Source organism: Episyrphus balteatus, chromosome 1 (assembly GCF_945859705.1).
Source record: "Episyrphus balteatus chromosome 1, idEpiBalt1.1, whole genome shotgun sequence".
NCBI classification, from domain to species: domain Eukaryota; kingdom Metazoa; phylum Arthropoda; class Insecta; order Diptera; family Syrphidae; genus Episyrphus; species Episyrphus balteatus.
Genome location: NC_079134.1, coordinates 41425357 through 41440048, shown reverse-complemented (window position 1 = coordinate 41440048; position 14692 = coordinate 41425357). Strand labels below are relative to the sequence as shown.

At 31.1% G+C, this 14692-nt stretch overlaps 1 protein-coding gene across 3 annotated transcripts in view; it reads left to right on the top strand.

Moving 5' to 3' along the window:
- Positions 1–14692, top strand: part of LOC129921315 (uncharacterized) — a 68504-nt gene that overhangs the window by 19960 nt on the left and 33852 nt on the right. Inside the window, exon 1 of one of the 3 annotated variants that reach the window (XM_056003108.1) lies at positions 13655–14560. The exons of the other annotated variants lie outside the window; for them this stretch is intronic. The gene's annotated coding sequence lies outside the window, so the exon portion shown is untranslated. Of the gene's footprint in view, positions 1–13654; positions 14561–14692 lie in introns of those variants that run through there. 3 annotated transcript variants of the gene reach the window in all.

The window sequence follows — 14692 nt, the reverse complement described above, 5'->3', positions numbered from 1 at the left end:
AGCACACAAGTTATTTCTTTAAGGAATTCAAACAATTGTGATTAATATTATGAGCTTACTTTCATCATTTGTCATAGTTAATTAATCAGAGGCTTATAGGAGATTTCTAATTTCACCAAATCAAAGGCTAAGTTTTTTTCCTGCGATATTATTTAAGAATTATTCGAGAAGAAAAAGATTCAAAGTCGAGGTTATAGGGCATTGTATGATTGAATACGGAGGAAAGAAGCAATAAAGCATCTGTGCCTTCAAGGATTTGATCCGGGGGTCACAGTTTTTTTTTTTTTAAATATCCGGGTCTTTCCCCCCTTAGAATTAACGAAGTTGTGAGTCTTGCTATGAAAATATTAGCAATACAATCGTAGGACGGAAAAGGCATCAAACTTGTCTTTCTATCTATCATAGAACTTTTATCTTATTGGATGAGGAGTTCGGCCAAGATGCTCGCTGAGTATTTTATGTAGGGGAAGTGGGGGCAAGATTGTCCCATTAGTGTTTGGCTGCCTTAAAAAACTATAAAAACATATCTTAGTTATATTTTTTTACTGTAATATTTATTTTTATTTTTTTAGTACATATTTGGACACAAAATCTGATAACATATTTAAAAATGTCACCCAAAAAACTCTCAACCAAATTTTTACGAATACAAATATTTTTGGGCTTAACTCCTTCACCAGAATGACTAAACTGGGTGTTTTAAATTGTTGCGGGTGTGACAATGTTACTTTATAACTATGTACCAGGATCACTAGTGTAAAGCTTGGAAGATTTTAAATCTACTCGACATCGAGATCTAAAACGCGCCAAATAAGGAAAAAGCTTAAACATATAATGAAATAAACATTATCTTTGCAGGAAAAAGGAATTTAAGGGTTTGTATTAATTTTTGGAGGTCCTTATCAGGAGGCTTTACTTCTACTGATAAGGACTTCCAAACATTTTAAAACTAAAACTCTTTAATAAAAAGTAAAAAGATGCTCATCGTGTAAATACCTAAAAATTAAAAATGTATTTAATGAATAAAAGTTAATGCAAAGTGTTAATCGTGCATCTCAACTTCTAATAAGTTAATTTTAATATGCATTGCCAAATCAAACTCAATTGTACTATCTTTCAAACTCAAATTAAAATAAACGGACTTCGACGCAGGTGCACTATTCGCACAGTGATTAAAATGTTTAAAGCTCAAACTTTTTCTTAACGCGAAAATAGTGAATAATTTCCAGTTGAAATAAATATCTGTCAGCCCAGTGTCCTATGGAATATCCTGAAACAGGCAACACATGTACATAAAACATTGTTGTTAACACTGATCAACAATTTTTTTTTTTGGTATAAACTAAGCTATTCTTTTTCGAATGTTTTTGATGTGTTGAACTCGAAACCGAATAATTAGTCAGAATTTTTCTACATCACATCACCTTTTTATAGATATTATAATTAAAAAAATTGGATTTGAATTGAGTCAAAGTTGCATAGAACAGTGGGTACGTTTTTTTAAAGTGGGTTTTTTAAACATGTTTTACAGGAAAATGGGACATTCGAAGTCCATGTGTTCTGAAGAAAAATAAAAATCAAGCTGTCGGCCGAACAAAATTGATGAAATGCAATTGAAAAAAAATTTAAAAATCGCAGAACTTAGTATGCAGTTTTTTAAGAAAAAAAAAAAAAAAAAAACTACGAAAAAGTATATAAAAACACGAGAAAAAAGACTCAAAAATAAAAGAAAATCGAATCATTATTTGGTTGGTATTCGATCCTTCCGTGTCAGAATCTTAAATTAATGTCGTTTTCTTTCACTCTATTAAGGAGTACTATAAATTTTTACTCCTTTTTCTGGAGTGAAAGAACGTAATGAGAGTAATTTTTTTTTATGTATAATTGTGTGTGTGACAAGGCGAAAATGGATAATTTCCTTGAAAAAAATAGTGATAACAGGCCTAGGGAAAACATTTTATGAATTGAAAAGAAAAATTAATATTAATAACATATGAAGCATAATACACGAAGACGGAAGGCGCAGAAATCATCTTCCAATTTCCTTTTGATTTTTATTTCGGTACGTATTTTGTTCTTGTTTTCGTATGACGCAACCGAAGAAATAAAATAAAGCCGAACAGCAAAAAAAAAAAGAACAAGATCAAAGGGAAACGTCAAAAAGAGTCACAAAATTTTTTACCGGAGACTCACGGTAGAAAATCTTCCTTCCCTTTTTTTCGAACTTATTTCTCCTTTGCTCTTATGTGCGTCTCGCGCTTTGCGTCTTCGTGTAGAAGTGGACTTAGTTTTACTTTTGGTATATTTTTCATTACGCTTCTGATCGGGGTTTTCAGCCTAATTGACACACACCCTTAGTTTGATAATTGTAAAATAAAAATATCCCATCAACGCAGAAAAAAAATGGGATTTTTTTGCTATATGGCACAGGATTTTTTTGTTATTGATGAAGAACACTGGCTGAAAATTTTTTTTATTCGGTTTTCAATTTAATTTTGGAAAAAGTGAAGAATTAACGAAAAAATGGAAGAAATATATCTGGCGGAATATAATACAATAAAAAATATATTCATAATGGTTGTTTTTGTTAATAACAAAAGAGTTTGGAAAAAAAAACTTTTCGCATTTTTCACTTTTCAAACAAAATTTTAAAATGTCAAACTTCAAATTCATAAGTGTGTGTGCAAATCGGTGTAAATCTGACTAAAATATAGAGTAAATCCGGGGTACTCCGTAGTACTAAAATCACTCCGGAGTAATTTTTTTTTTACACTTTTGTGGCGTCAAAGAACACAAAACCTTCAAAAGTGCAAAAATAAGTACTAAAAGGGTACTCTCATTGGAGTGAAAGAAAACGACATAAATCTTCTCCTGAGGTGCGTTCTTTTTCTAACAATAGTTAACTATTGTTAACTATCGTTAACTTTTGTCGTTCCTAAACTACAAAATAGTTACGATTTATAACTATTTGACAGATGAACATCGTTCCTAAACTCGTTTTGAAGTGTCAAATAGTTACAAATCGTAACTATTTCCAACTCACCTCCATCATATGAGTTGAACATTCATGAGATTGTTGATGTGTCAAAGTGTATGTTTTGTTTACAAAACAAACTCAAAGTTTTTTTTTTGGAAAAAAGCGGAAAAAATGAAAATAAAAAGAGAGTTTTGTAATTTTTTGATGAAAGATAATTTATTGTGAATAAAAAACAATTTTTTTTGTTATAATAATAGAAATAAAAGTATTCTCAAAAGAAATTTAGCTGGTGGTTTGACAGTCTAACAATCTCTAACAATAAATCGTTCCTAAATTATTTGTAAAAAATCCAACGATTTCTAACAATGGCACTTCAACAATAATTTTTGACATAACAACGATCGTTGACTATTGTTAGAAAAAGAACGCACCTCTGCAAATACTCTTAGAGCGGAATTCAGTTGTAACTCAAGTTAAATTTTTTCTCAAGCTCAAGTTTGAGATGAATTTTCTCAGTTGAAATTCATAAGCTAAAAGTAAAGAAACCCTTAGGTTTTCTTAACGTAACAAATAGCTGAAGTGGCTCAAACGCTAGAGCAAATGTTCACTTGAGTTAAATTTTATTTGAGTGACTACTCTGAATTTTCGCTCTTAGTCTCCGAACTGTAAAAAAATTGATAAAAAGTCCCCGAATCTAGATCGCATGAAATTCCAATGGGAAACTACGTTAAAACCTCAAAGAAAATAGATTGAATTTCTACAAGTCGCTGGCTGAGAATTATAAGGGTGTATTTCATACAAAATACAAAAAATGAGTTTTATGCACCAACATTTTCGTAATTTCAACGGCTTTCAGATAAAATTAAAAAAAAAAATTAGAAAGAAATTAATGGGGACGGTAAAGGTAAAAAAGACATACAACTTTCATAATTTCACATAAAAGTATTAATATATTAAGGTTCTATGTTATTCAAATTGCTACATAGAACCCTTTTACTGATTTATTTAAAACAAAAAAGTACATTGCTTTAAGTTACATACAACTTTTTGCGCAAATTTTTCAAAATGAAATCTTATGGAAATGATCTTTTTTTAACTAAAGTAAAAATAAAATCTCTTTTGATGTTTTTGCTGGTATTGAATAACAGGGGTGGGATCGGCTAACTTGATAGTCAATAGTTGACAGTCAAAAACGACGATTTTGCTCTACAATTCGTCGTTTTTGACTATCAACAATCGACTATCAAGTTAGCGGATTTCGCTCCTGGGCTTTTGCTAAACAGCAAAGAATTTTTGTATCTCGTTCTGAACTCTTTAAACCAAAATATATACTATCCAACCTTAACTTTTGCAATGATTCATTCGGATTACCTAACCTAGATATTCTTCCATCATAATTAAATTAGAGTAATGTTTTTTAAAAGTGATTTTTTGAAAACTTTTTTTTTCATAATTGAGGTTTGGGAATTTCATAGTTCGTATTAATAAACCAAAAGTTAAAGAAACACTTAGATTCCTTAACTTAAAACAAAAGAAGTCAAGACTCAAAAAGTACATACATAAAAGGTACCTTCGGAAAAACCTAAATCCGATGGCAAGATATACTAGGATAAAGCAACTGTAAACGAGATTCAGCTTTAACCTTAGTACCCAAAAAACAAAAATATTAAACAAAAAATTAACTATTTTTTTTTTTAATATTTAGTTGGAAAATTGAGTATTTTTTTTTTTTTTCAAAGGTCAAGATTTTACTCTACCAACCGAAGTGAACTCTTCATTATATTCATCTTTACAATTATATTGGTTTATTTCTATTAATAGTTTCATCGAATAAAACTTTTTTTAACTTGAAGCAAATTTACTTACGTTATACATGGAGACAAATAAGGCACTTAGAATCAAGATGATACTCCTCTAAAATCCAATCCTCTTAAATTAATAAGATTTCTAATAAAAATAAGTAAAATTTGTTTAAACTTTGTTAAAATCAAAGTGAACTTCATTTTAACAAGAATTTTCTTCTTAAGAAAATTTAAGTGTAGATACCTGCTAAGATTGAAATGATTTTTCATTAATTTTATGTGCATTCTTATTAAAATTAAAATATTAAACAAACTTTCAATTTTTTTTGGCATACATTTTGCACCGTAGATGATTGTTTTAAGACGACTGTCTTTTTGGCAAAAAAAGCTTTCAATTGATTTAATACAAATTCTAATTGTTTTTAACCATGTCTTTTTCTGTGTACCTAATTCAACAAAGCCAGGAATTGTTGTTTTCTATAAATGCAACAACGTGATTTGTGGTATGTTTTTCTGTTATTTAAAATAGAAAAACTTCAATAAAATTAAATTAAATCAGTCTATTTCACGATGAAGTCACTTTTTTCCATATAAAATCCATTTATTACATGTAAGCTCTTTATAACTACAGTAGTCCCTCGATAATGTGAATTACCGATAGTGCGAATTTCTCTAAAATGTGAATCACCAAAAATTTTCATTGTCATCTCTATAATGTGAACTTTGAAAATTTTTAGACTCGGTAATGTGAATTTCTTTTGTAAAAGCTTGTGTGTTTTTTTCTTGTTCGTACACGCAATTTTTTTTTTAATCCTGGATAATGGACAACTGTTATTGGTCTAGAAAAATCTTAAGAAATAGTTATTGAATGAGATGACTTTTTTTTTAAGTTTTGAAGTTTTGAAATCGAGTGCACTTGTACCTAATTAATTTTATTTTTTATTTATCTTTGAAAATTTTTTCAATATATGCTTAAACTGAGGTACAAACAAATATTTTGTGCTACATTCATTGCTTATAAATATTGTTTTAATCAGTTTAATGAGAATTGGAAAAAGTTCCAGTAATGTGAATCCCTCTAAAATCTGAAAGCGCCTTGTTTTAATTAGTTCACATTATCGAGGGACTACTGTATAAGGTTCTATGTTGAACATAGAACCTTTTTCAATTTTTTTACAAACTTTTTCATAAAAAGGTTCTATGTATGTCATTTTTTAAAAATGCTCATAGAATCATTTTTTGTGGTGAAATTAATATTTTTTTCATGGTTTTATAATTTTTTTTATGGTCCTTTATAAGATTGCATTAATACTTTACTGCAATGTAACTCTTTTATCCAAAAACCAGCCTTAAAAAAACTTTGAGATCGATTTTCTCAAAACTAAGGTGAGTTGACATACAACCCTATAATTCTCAGCCAGCGAAGTGTCACATTAGATAAAAACGAGGTGTTCTTTCGCAAAAAAAAAAAAAAAAATGCAGAATATTATGTATATCCTTTATGATGTTTGTTATTACTGATTTGATTTGGGAAGGGACGAACAGCTTTTGCATAAATTCTAAGTAATGGTTTGAGTTGATTTTCCATACACTCAGAGAAAAAATAACTATTTTAACTATTAAAACCGAGATAACTATTTAATAGTCATTATTGACTACATATTTAAATAGTCACATTATAACACTATTTTAATAGTTAAAATTGAATATTTAATAGTTAATTTGGAAAACAAGAGTACTTCGATAAAATATTGGAATATTGACTTCAGGCAAACCTCTCATTTGGGTTCAAAATAATATTAATACAACCCACTCTTCCGAACGAAAAATTTTGGTTTTAAAAATTTCTACCAATAGTCCCCTAATTTTTGTAAGGCTTTATCGAAATAAAATAGTTACTTCTTTTTGGGAAACCGACGAAGTTACGAATACCAGAGTTATGGGCGACAGAGTTACGAGCGTCAAAGTTACGCGAAACCAAAGTTACGAAAAACTAGAGTTACGAATTCTAAAGTTATGTTAAGCTATGACATGTGATTTTTGGGTTGGCAACAATTGCGAGGAACGGTATGGAATTATGGAAATACAAACAATAGATTAACATTTTTCTTATTGGTCAGAACTAAATGAGTAAAGCGAAAATGGGTGTTATTTAATCTTGTAAAATTTTTATTGGATAGGTATAGATATACATATATGGTTTTGTTTTTGTGAGAAGATCGCAAAAACGTTGAAATAGAAAAAAGAGTGTGTGTACACATGTACACGCGACTGAAGTTATACTTCTCATTCAATATATGTACATAAATGGGCACGTTCAAAGAGCTAACATAAAGCTATCGGATAGCTTTTTGTTGTTGTAAACAATGTTAAAAATTAGCAAGGAAACGAACCATTTTCTGTCAAAAACTAATCTGAAGGTATCCCAGAATTTCTGGTATAACTCAGGTATCCGAGTGATCAGCTGATATACATTTGGCTTTTTTTTATTTTGATTACTTTTCGGGCTATTATTTAGCTTCAAAATAAAAAAAAATTGCAAGAAATAAAGTCAAAGCGATTGTGCAAGTACTTTTCAACAATAAAAAAAATGTAATTTGCTCAAAAGAAAAAGTTTCCTCTTCTCAATATTTACATATTTTTTTAGTAGCTGCTTGGGCAAGCTATCTGGATACCTCTTTGTTCAAAAAGATATTCCAGATACGGGTATCCCAGATAGCCTATCCGATAGGTGTTTGAACGTGCCCAATGAATTTCATTTGATATTTTTAATTTCTATTATTAAGTAATTAATCCACACTTAGTTTTTTTACTTTTTTATCAATAAAACAATAAATTAATTTTTTCATCCTCCTTGCGTCCATGTAGTTTTCAATTTATTCTGTGAAATTTACTCATGTTGTGCGGTTCAGAACGTACAGTATATAGTTAACGAAAGTAAATGAATTGCGCATAAAATGTGCGATATGTTAATTTTATGAGAATTGTGTGTGCTTCAGCACTAGTAGTAGCAATATGGAACTTGCAGGGTTGCTACAAAGCTCAAAAGTTAGCTGAGCTCAGCTCACAGCTCAGCTCAAATTTTGAGCTAGCTCACTTTTGAGCTATGTACCATAGCTCAGCTCATTTGAGCTAAGCTGAAAGTGAGCTGAGCTGAAGGTTGAGCTGAGCTGTCGGTGAGGTGAGCTGAGCTGTTGGGTGAGCTGAGCTGAGCTGTGATGGGTGATAGGATACATTGCTTTTTATTTGGAAAGTATAATGAAATATGAAGATATTTTAAACTTTTATATAACACCATAGCTTAAGATGTTTGGTTCTAGTTATTAATGGAATTATTTTAACACATAGATATTTTTATAAATAAGACAGATAATTTTTCGTGATCTTTTCTCTTGGTGTTTTTGATAGTAAATATATTTCTATTTTTTTAGTAAAATATTTCTATTTTTATCATAAAAAAAAAATTCCGGTACAATCCGGTTTTTCGATTTTTTTTCAAAATTCCGAGAAAATCGGTTTTGAAAGTTGGGGTAAATTTTTTTTTTCGAAAAATCCCCGAATCTTTAAACGCTCCTGGAAGCTAAACCGCTTGAGAGCAATTTTTGGGAGTGATGCCAAATGATAGCTTGTGTCATGGGCCTACGCTTTGCACATTGTCAGATTTTTAAAAAATCGCCTTCCATGTTAAACCGCCACATCATGCCTATTTTTTCAGAATCGTGCCTATTTTTTTTTTACTTTTAAGTTCTCCCGGTTTGAGAACGCGTGGACCTACAGGGATGTTAGTTGTACCCAAATGTAGGTTAGAGTCCCCGCTACCTTTTGGCATCAAAAAAATTTTTTTTTAAATTTTCTTCAAAATTCCGAGATATAGGCTTTGGAAGTTGGGGGCACTCACTTTCAGCTCAGCTCACTTTCAGCTCAGCTCAAACCTAGCTCAAAAGTGAGCTAGCTCAAATTTGAGCTGAGCTGTGAGCTGAGATGAAATGTGAGCTTTTTCCAACCCTGGCAACTTCCCACATGCAACTTGCCACACGCAACTTGCCACATGCAACTTACCACACGCAATTTGCCACATGCAGCTTGCCACATACAACTTGCCACATGAAACATGTAACTTGCAACGTGTTGTGTGTTTTATGTTTGCCGTACTGCGTACTGCATTTTTAAATACTAAAGTACTGCCTGCTCTTAAGGTGAAACGACAGCCCTGCTACCCAGGGTGATCGCCTCATAATCCCTTTGACATTCTTGTCAAAAAGAAAATTTTCATACTCACCCTCCCATAAGAAGTATAACTTCAAAAAACATAAGTATACTTATGAAGGTTTGGGGGACATAATTGAATTTAACTTCTTATTTGTCCAACTAATATTGCAAATAAGTATGTTTTTTTCTATTAATTAATATAATTATTCATAGCATATTTTGTAATACCCACTTTGTTATTATTTATATTAAAATAATAACCAAACCACCCCTTTTTTTTACAGACGTTATTTTGGTGTGGTGAACTGATGTGCAATGGGGTTGTTTTTTGCATAAAAAGATTAAACCACACCCATTTTCGTTAAAATCTATTAAAAAAACCAATGAGAATCGATATTCTCTTATTTATGTTTCCATAATTCCATATCGTTCCTCGCAATTGTTGCCAACCCAAAAATCACATGTCATAGCTTAACATAACTTTAGAATTCGTAACTCTAGTTTTTCGTAACTTCGGTTTCGCGTAACTTTGACGGCCGTAACTCTGTCGCGCGTAACTCTGTTATTCGTAACTCCGTTACCATTTCGTTCTTTTTCTTTAACCTGTATAATAAAAATCGCTTAAGCCCCTAGTTCCTAGTTAAAGACGAAGTGTCAAGCACGCCAAATATTTATCAGTAAAATAACAAAGCCTCCCCCATTTTTTGTCGTAACTGTGTAAATTTAGAAGCGATTTATAAATTTTATCAAAATAATTTAAAAAACCTCAAAACAAAAAATTTACATGCATTTATCTATTTAATTGATATACCTGTGTTCAATTATATAAGAAGGCTTTTTTTCCATTCCCTGTAATAGTTAATCTAAACACCTGCATCCCATGATTGTATATGACTAGCACATACAGACTCTCTTTTTATGGAAAAACTCAATTAACTTATCAAAATAATTACCTTTATCGCGTGAATATCGCTAAATCGCCAAATCGAATATCGCATAAAACCTTTTAAAATGCATAAATAAATCATTTAAAAATGTATACACACAAATAATGTATTATTTTCTTTTTTTATTATTATTATTTGCATTGTTTTTTGTTTCCCTTTCATTCCATAAATATGTATGATGGTAGCAACTTAAGAGCCGACTACGATGGTGGCGGCCGGCGCTCAAACATACTACCAACAAAAATAAAAACAGTAAATACTGCCCACTTGCACTTTTCCTCATAGTCGTTGTCGTCGTCGTCGCGTTTGTTGATGTCTTGCTGCTTGTGTCGTCTAACTGCCCTCACGTGGCGCCCTCTATAATACACTGATGGCAACAAATAAAATCAAAGAAAAGAAAGAAAAAATACAAATACTCGCCGTAATAACAAAAAAAAAAAAAAACCAATAACAATATTAATGAATTACACAAAACCCGTAGACACCTTGCAGCCTTCTGTTACCAATGTGGTTAAATAGATACCTACATTTGTATATGTTATATGCACGACCGTTTGTCGCGTCCGTCGCTCGTGTTTGCTCCCAAGTGGGGCGCACTCTACAGAGCTCTAGCTCCAAGATATACAGACACTTACATATTGCCATTCTGTGGTCTGGTCTCTGTTTTGTGTGTTGTCGCTTTTATATACCAAATCGGTTATTCATGTTGGCTAGTCTAGCATTTTTTTTTGACTAGAGGCTTAGTTTTGTACTGCGGCTGGGTAAAAAAAGCTGAACATGTCAGTCCCACTTATTGCGCGGCTCGAAGCCGGCTAACCGGCTTTTTTTCTTACTTATGTCGTGGTAGGTGCAGAGACACTCTGGTTCACTTGATTTGACTCAACTTATAATTTTTTTGGCCATACCTATTCGCTAAAACCAAAAAGTATCTTCAAATGATAAAAGCCTAAACTTTATAGGCTCGCAATGGCGAAAAAAGTAATAACATTAAAAACGTATTTCATTCTTGGTAGAAAAGCCAATACCCCATTTTGAATAACGGAATAGATTACCCGAAAGCATTAGAACTTTTAGTATTCATTGAGTTTCCTATTCTGGGTACTTTACAGTATGTCAAAAGCTCATCTCAAATTCAAAGGATCGTAAAACTGTCCAAATTTCGTTTCTGAATCCGAAAGCTTTCAGAAAAAAAGAAACATGAAATATATCCTAAAAAATAGAATGCTCTAATTAAAAACTCAAGTGACCTTTGTTTCAAAATTCTTTCAGTCTAGATACGTTGTTTTTTTGTACCCGAATGCTATATTCGAATTTTCAGAGCTTTCTTTAGAGCTTTTTCTTTGATAGAAATTGTTTTTAAGATTTTTGAAATATGATCATGACAGGATAGAATCAAAAATTTTAAATTCATGGTCTTTATTACTAAACTTGTCTCAGCCCAGTTTTTGGAAAGCTTTCCAAAGCTTTTTTTCGCTATTTTATTCAGAAAGCTGAACAATTCATATTTTGTTCCATGCCCTTTTTAAGTTAGTAAATCTTTTATTATATAACCTATTCAATTACCTTGAAAAGAAAAAATAATTCTTAAAAACTTGTTATGTATTTGAATTTTAAGAATTTTAAAATTTTAGCTGTCTTTTATTTCTCCGTTTTTCTTCACTTGTTTTCCGTGCTCCAGATAAATGTACATACTGAAACGAAAATTTGATTTTTTAGCTGCGCACAACTCGGCTTAAGTTCGTGAATAAATTTCGGCGAGAATTTTGTATGGGAGATAAAATTTAGCTCGATCTGTATACACACTAGGCTTTACAATAAATTTAACATCTAAAGCTTCTTTCACAATTTATGGTCCAATAGCCCCTCAAATCGTATGTTGTTTCATTCTTTTTTTACTTGCGATATAGGTACTATAGGGCATGTTTAGGATTCGTAAAAAAAAAACGAACTTGAGATAACAATTTTACAAGACATTACGATGATGGAAAATGCCAAAAACGTGGGTCCGGCAATTCGGTCAAAAACGGCTCTAACGATTTTGATTAAAATTTTTGAGTGTAGTATTACACATAAGAGCCAACTTTCGAAATAAAAAAAAATATTTTTTTAACGTTATTAACGGTACCTGTCATAGAACGGTTTTTTTGATTTATGAATATCTCGTTCAAGACCACCCCGATTTCAACGAAAATTTTCATACAAAAGCGTTTAGGTGAAGGTGATATTAAAATTTTAGAAAGTTTTCAAAAAACTCATTTTTGGATTTTTAAAAAATATTTCATAATTTTTTTTTTGAAAAATCAATTTTTTGAAAACGGGTTTATAAAAAATTTTAAAATTTGGTGTTTATGCGTAAATAAATTATTTCTTCAAAATGGCATACCAACTTTTCTTTTAAAAATTGTTAGAAAATTTGTATATATAAAAAATTATTTAAAAAAAAACGGCTCTAACAATTTTCGAAAATTTTTTCCTAAAAATTCCTTTTTATAAAAGAAGTAAACTAGCATACTCGGTTTTTTGTGAAAGATCATTTAAAACGGTATTTAATTAATTATAAAAACAGATTTTATTTTTTTTTTCAAATTTCTTGAAAATATCAAAATTTAAATTTTCTTAATTTTCTTGAATAAAAAGCTTTAACATCAGAGTAACTTTAAGCATAAGAGCAAATACGTGCGAACCCAGTCGTGCATTTTATTAAATATATAATTCTTGTATGTATCAATCATCTCCAAAAGAGTAATTAATAGTTATTTTCAAAGAAATAAAATCTCAATGCAAATTGAATTGTAAAAGGTTTTTTTCGTAGAAAACTTTTTTAATATTTTCAACAAGCACCTAAGAATACAAAATTCGACGCGTAAAACATTTGATCGATTTCATCCAAAATAATGATTGATCTGTCAAAAAAGTTTAGCAAACGTATTCTTTCTGTAATTGACCGATTTTTCAAAAGTTTTTTTTGATCTTTTGCAAAAAATAAACATAAATACCATAGATTTCCGATTTAAAATTTATATGAGCTTAAAATTAAAATTGAGTTTGGAATTAAGTAAAAAGCTTTTTGAGCTTTGTACATGTTTCCAAAAGAAAGCATTACAAAAAAGAAACACCACGAATGTTTTTAGATGGGTCAATGTGGAGTTCATTGATCAATTTAAAAACATCAATAACCTTGATTTCGTGAAACTTCTTAGTCCGGCCAAGAGAAATTGATTTCACAAACCAACGTCAAGCTGAGTGTTAATTTACGGTTTTTATTTATGCAGAAGTAAATCAACATAAAACGTATGGAAAAATTGAAAATATGGAACACACTTCCAAAAACAAAGGTTTAAAACAGGTTAAGTTTCCGATCATTTTGATAAAAAGTTTTTGCTTGTTTTCATAATTTTAACAAAAAAAAGCTCATGATCATTAGATCAATCATGATATTTGAAAAAAATACCTACACCGACATTGTTTTATTTTTAAATTGAAAGCGTTTTTAAGCAATTTTATTTTTTAATGAGAAAATAAATAAATATTAAATTCTTTAATTTAAGCTTTAAAGTTTTTGTATTGATTCAAAGATCTCCAAAATATGTATAAAAATTAAATTTTTAAATATTTTCATTCAAAAAGCACTGACAGAATTCAAAATTGTTCAAAATATTTAGCAGGTACAAAGTGCTAAAAACTACTAGTATTAAACTTAATACAATACAAATTTATTTGTGACTTTGAAACAGTAAAAAATAAAATAAACACAAATTGTGTCTATTCAAATGAACCACATCGTTCATGTCTCGGAAGAATCAATTTTCGATCGCTAGCTTAAAGGCGCTCGCGCTGCTGCTGCACCACCGCACACCACAATTTCCCCACTTTTTCTCGCTGCACATTCATCAACTCTGATCCAGCGTTTGACACTGCTCGCTATACATTGCAATAATATTGCATGCATGCATGCAACAAGGTAACATATGGTCTGATTTCCCCTCTATTTCATTGAATTACTTACTTACGATACTCCTCCTTACCGATGCGGTCCACCAAACGACCGGATTCCGGAATGTGCAATTGCAATTGCGTTGCGTCCTACGCTCGAAAGTGCAGTGGAACGCGAACGCTAACGCAAACATATATGAACGTAAGAGTCGCGCGCGCGCCCCTCGACCGATATCGATGCATGAAAGGAAGGGTTTTCTTCATAGAGAAAAAAAAAGAAGTGTGTGAGTGTATAAAGGTACACCAACAATAACCAAGACGGTGACGTTTGTTCGACGGGTAGGGGCCGCCCCAACAGCTTCATGCATGCAACATTTATGGGGATGCCCTCACTCGTGCCCGTGCTATATTTAACTATATTTTTTATATTTTTCCATTTATTATTTGCAAATCATTTAATGCCACTCTCGTCAGTAGACGTTTAGATTCGCTCACGGTCTGACGTCGGCTACGGATACGGATACGAAACAAAAACCACTGCAGTTGGTTTTAGTCTCGACGGACGCCGCCGTGTGACGTCCAATATAATTTGCATTTGCATTGCGAAAGTGAATTAAACACACACGAGTGTCGCATTTGTCTCTAACTTAGAAGAAGTGAGATGCGTGTTGTACTTGGTGCGTGTTAAACACGTAAGAATAATGATTTTTTGAAGAATTAGGACGAGCACGATTTTATAAGTTGGCCGAAAGAAAGCGGCTACCAGATCATCAATTTATTATTTATTTATTTTTATTTTTTTTTCTCGCGGTCACGATCATGTT